Raw genomic sequence first — 6,000 nt, forward strand, 5'->3', positions numbered from 1 at the left:
TGGCTTCGAGTGGGGATGGGGAAGAAATTGTCTAGAGATTCAGGAGGAAAGTGACAAGAGGTCCAGGAGAATTTACTAGGAGAAGGAAGGGACGCTGAAGAACATAACTGTCTAAAGAGGCTGCAGTACGTTCTAACAAACACTGTCTCCCTACTTCTCAATTAATAACATAGGAGATTTTGCAGATGCTGGAAATCCAGAACACACACACACACACACACACACACACACACACACACACACACACACACACACACACATACACGCACACACACACACACACACACACACACATACACACAAACAATGCTGGAAGAACTCAGCAGATTACGTTATGGAGAGGGATAAAGATGATTTGGCCCAAGAAGAAGATAACATGTTCTTCCGCTGCTTAAAGTCATTCCACACCTTCTTTCCACCGAGGCTGGGTGAAACTAGAATTAGAGGTGGTGGGTTAAGTGTAAAAGGCGAAATACTGAGGGGGATCTTCTTCACTCAAAGGGTGGTGAGTGTATGGCACAAGCAGCCAATGGAAGTTTTGAATGTAGGCTCAACTGCAACATTCAAGAAAATTTTGGATAACTACATGGGCAGGAGGTGCATGGAGGACAACGGTCCAGGTGTGGGTGGATGGGATTAGGCAGAATGACATTTTTGCATGGACCAGATGAGCCAAAAGACCTGTTCTATGCTGTGGTACTCTACGTATCAATATCCCCACCCATTGTTATCGCTTGAGATACATCCAGCTCTACTAACCCAAGATCAGTGGCCTCTTGGGCATTGTCACTTTTCTCAGCCCACCAGAAGAAGCCAAGCCTGCTATTTTGCCGGATCCTGAATCCCTCACCTAAACATTAGGAATCATCTCTCTTCATCCTCCTTTCAAATTGCCACAAATCCAACCACTTTGGTGAAACATTTGGCAGCTTCTCTTTACAGGAAGTATGGCAGCCTGAAGACCCAAGTCTCAAGGTTCAGCAATAGTTTCTTCCCCGCTGCCATCAGGATCAACTTTTGACAGTTCCAGATCAGTACTCGCTGGAGTTCTGAAAAATTTCTGGGGACCTCATTGAAACCTAGTGAATATTGAAAGGCTGAGGTACAGCGGACATGGAGAGGATGTTTCCTATAGTGGGGTTGTCTGCAACCAGAGGGCTCAGCTCAGAGTACAAGAATGTCTCTTTAGAACAAAGATGAGGAGGAATTTCTTTAGCCAGAAGGTGGTGAATTTATGGAATTCTTTGCCCTGGACAGCTGGAAAATTATAGCACTGGCTGTTTACTGTTTATCAGTGTTGTGCACTACATGCATTCTAAATTATATTTTACTGACTTATTTGTGGTAATACTTTGTTTCATATATTGTGTGTGTGATGAAAGTTTTATGGGTGCTCTGTGCTACAGAGGAACATTATTCTATTTGATTGTACATCTATATATAGTCAGACAATAATAACCCTGAACTTGTTCCTCAGACTATATTTTTTTCTCTCCCAATCTTGCACTAATTCATTACTTACTTAACTCAACTTTTTTAAAAGATATATATACTTCTTACTGCGATTTACAGTTTTTTATGTATTACAGTGTGCTGCTGCGGCATAACAACTGATTTCACAGCATATGCCAGGGGTGGATTTATTTAACCTAATTCTGATGTAATCCTCCTTATTTTGTTTATTTTGCACATACGTAAATTAGGTATAATTTATGTGAATGTAAGTTCCATTAACTTGTACTTGTAGGGTATTATGCTGCCTTTTAAAAAAGCTAATCTTTGTGGCAGTAATGCCCTGTGTATGTGAAGCAATTAATCCCTCGGTATCACAGTTCCTCCCTGGCTATGTATGGCTGTTAGACCTTGGCTATGCATGCCCATTATATGCTGGCTACGTACAGCTGTTACACCTTGTGTATGTATGCCAGCTATACTCTGGCTATGTATGCTAGTTACACCCTGGCTGTGTACAACTATTATTACAGGGTATGTATCACAGTTACAAACTGGGTGAGTATCCCTGTTACAGCAATAAACCTGAATTTGAACTCCTTTGGCCTGCTGAGATTTTCCTGTGATCTCTCCTTTAACATTTCAAGCCAATATTTATTGTCATTCAACATACACATGTATACAGCTAAAAGAAACATCGTTCCCTTGGAGCCAAGGTGCAAAACACACTCGGCCACTTTATGAGCTACACCTGTACACGTTCTCATTAATGCAAATATTTTATTTTAATTTAGGGATACTTCGGGCCCTTTGAGCCACAGCACCCCAGCGACTCCCGACAACCCCAACTTAACCCAGGCCTAAACGTGGGACAACTTACAATGACCAATTAACATATCCAGTACATCTTTGGACTGTGGGAGGAAACTGGAACATCTGGGGTAAACCCATGCATTGCATAGGGAGGACGTAGACACTCCTTACAAAGGACTCTGAAATTGAACTCCAAACTCCGTCGCTCCGAGCTATAAGGGCGTCCCGCTGACTGCTACGCTACCAAGGTACCCCCGCATCTGATCAGCCAATCATGTGCCAGCAACTCAATGCACAAAAGCATGCAGACATGCTCAAGAGTTTCAGTTGTTGTTCAGACCAAACATCAGAATGGGGAAGAAAGAAATGTGATCTAAGTGACTTTGACCACAGAACATTTACTGGCGTTGGAAGGAATGGGTTTAGTATCTCAAAAACTGCTGAGCTCCTGGGACTTTCCCTCACATACACACAACAGTCTCTAGAGCTTACAGGGAATGGTGCGAGAAGCAAAAATATATCCAGTGAGTGGCAGTTTTTGTGGGCTAAAACGTCTTGTTAATGAGAGAGGTCAGAGGACAATGGCCAGACTGGTTCAATCTGACAGGAAGGCAACAATAACTCAAATAACCATGCATTACAACAGCAGTGTGCAGAAGAGGCAAGACAACGGCTATATTTCATTAGGACTTTAAGGAGATTTGGTTTGTCACCTAAAACACTAGAAAACTTCTACAAATGTACTATGGAGAGGACTCTGACTGGCTGCAACACCATCTGGTATGGGCGGGGGGCGGGCTACTACCCAAGACTTCTCCGCGGATTGTCACCTTGTCGTGGTGGAGAAGCTTGTGTGGTCCTGTGATCCCCAGAGCGATACTGTCTGGAGCTATGCTCCTGGTAGGGTCACCCATGGCAGTAAGATCGAGGATGAGGTCCCTGACAAAGAACAATCCAACCAAGACCTCAACGGTGGAACAGGCGGACGAAGTTACTTCGAACTCAACGGCTGTGAAGGCGGATGAAGGCTGCAACAAATCCATCAGCTCCAATCGTCGTGGTTTCCATGCCATTGGAATCAGTTGGTTGATTTGTGAAGTATTGTGTGCTTCTTGGAGTGCAACATCAAGTACACGTTAAACAAATACACGCACAGGCGTCTTCACTCTGTGGGCCACTTCTTCAGAACGAAGACCCTCATCCTCGACCTCCAGGGATAGCCACGACAACGACTACACAAGATTGAAATAAATTGCAGAAACTTGTGAAATTAGTCAGTACCACGATGGGTACCAAACTCTGTATCCAAGATATCTTCAAGGAATGGTGCCTTCGGAAGGCAGCATCCATCATTCAGGATCCCCACCACCCAGGACATGCTCTCTTCACAATGTTACCTTCAAGAAGGACATACAGAAGCCTGAAGGCACACACTCAGTGATTCAGGAACAGCTTCTTCCCCTCCGCCATCCAATTTCTAGAGGGACAATGAACCCATGAACACTACCTCACTAACGTTATACTTCTGTTATTTTGCAGGACTTATTTTAACTTAACTATTTGATAGATAAATATATACTCAATGTAACTCTGTTCTTTTTCCCCCTCAATATGTATTTCATTGTACTGCTGCCATTAACAAATTTCACGACTTATGCCAGTGATATTAAATCTGATTCTGGCATATACTCAGTGACCACATTACTAGGCACAGGAGGTCCTGATAAAGTGGCTACTGAGTGTACAGTCACACACACCTCAGATATGGTTACCATTCAGCGCCTGCAGTCAGAAATTGACATTAGTACAAGTCCCTGAGTGGCATGGCCCGGAGATTGACAGGATGGCAGAAAGTACGAGTTCCAGGTTTCTGCGAGGCAATAGGATGTTACTGGCACTGTTATAGTAATACAAGCAGTCATATCAATAAGTGAAACAGCAGCAACAAAACAATGACAAGTGACCAGTGCAGGACGAGAGTGTGCCTGTGGTTGGGGAGCGGGGGCAGCAGGGCATCCGGACAAGCTTCACGTGTGCCAGGGGCAGAAAGCTGTTGAGAAGTGCTGGATACCAAGACAGGGAATTTGTAGAACGCCAACAAGATGACTTTTTAAGAGCAGCCTGTGGTTGAGCCCACGAGGGGAAAGGCAATTCTGGACTGGGTGTTGTGTAATGAACCAATCTTGCTTAAGGACCTTAAGGGAAAGGAGACCTGAGGAGGCAGTGATCATAATAAGATCACAGAATATAGAGTCAGAATTAAGCCATTTGGCCCATTGAGTCTGCTCCACCATTTTATCACGGCTGATCCAATTTTCCTCAAGCCTCAATCTCCTGCCTTCTCCCTGTGTCCTTTCATACCCTGACTAATCAAGAATCTATCAACCTCTGCCTTAAATATACATAAAGACGTGGCCTCCACAGCTGCCTGTGGCAAAGAGTTCCACAGGTTCATCATTCTCTGGCTAAAGAACTTCCTCCTCTCTCCGATCTAAAAGGACGCCCCTCAATGGAGAGAAAATTCAAAACTCAGAGGCGCAAATGTACGTGGGAGTCCTTGTGCAGGATTCCTTAAGGGTTAACTTGCAGGTTGAGGTGTTGGTAAGAAAGACAAATGCAGTGTTAGCATTCATTTTGAGAGAGCTAGAATACAAGAGCAAGGATGTAATACTGAGGCTGTACAAGTCAGTTGTCAGATCGCACTTGGAGTATTGTGAGCAGTGTTGGGCACAGTACATATATCACACCAATATCAAATAATATTCACGCAATGATATTAACAGGTAACAGAAAAGTGATTCTACAGATATACAACAAACACACACAACATGCTGGAGGAACTCAGCAGGCCAGACAGCATCATTAGAAAAGAGTCAACAATTGACGTTTTTGGCCAAGACCCTTCATCAGGACTGTAGATGTACAAGTTGACACAATATGCATTTACAATTTATAGTTTAAGTATACAACAGTACAGTCGGCCCTCCTTATCTGCGGGGGGTTGGTTTCTGGGACACCCCCGCCCCCCGCGGATACCAAAAGATGCGGATGCTCAAGTCCCGTATATAAAATGGTGTAGTATTTGCATATAACCTCCGCACATCCTCCCGTATACTTTAAGTCATCTCTAGATGTAAATGCTATGTAAATATTGTTTAGGGAATAATGACAAGAAAAAAAAGTCTGTACAGCACACGCGAGGCGAACAATGCCGCCAGGGCCAGGACTTGACTTGGTGCTTGAATGCCCCCGGTTGAACTTCCAGGTTTTAGAACATAAAACATAGAATAGTACAGCACAGTACAGGCCCTTCGGCCCACAATGTTGTGCCGACCCTCAAACCCTGCCTCCCATATGAGCCCCGACCTTAAATTCCTCCATATACCTGTCTAGTAGTCTCTTAAACTTCACTAGTGTATCTGCCTCCACCACTGACTCAGGCAGTGCATTCCACACACCAACCACTCTCTGAGTAAAAAACCTTCCTCTAATATCCCCCTTGAACTTCACACCCCTTACCTTAAAGCCATGTCCTCTTGTATTGAGCAGTGGTGCCCTGGGGAAGAGGCGCTGGCTATCCATTCTATCTATTCCTCTTATTATCTTGTACACCTCTATCATGTCTCCTCTCATCCTCCTTCTCTCCAAAGAGTAAAGCCCTAGCTCCCTTAATCTCTGATCATAATGCATACTTTCTAAACCAGGCAGCATCCTGGTAAATCTCCTCTGTACCCT

Source organism: Mobula birostris, chromosome 5, assembly GCF_030028105.1.
Source record: "Mobula birostris isolate sMobBir1 chromosome 5, sMobBir1.hap1, whole genome shotgun sequence".
NCBI lineage: Eukaryota > Metazoa > Chordata > Chondrichthyes > Myliobatiformes > Myliobatidae > Mobula > Mobula birostris.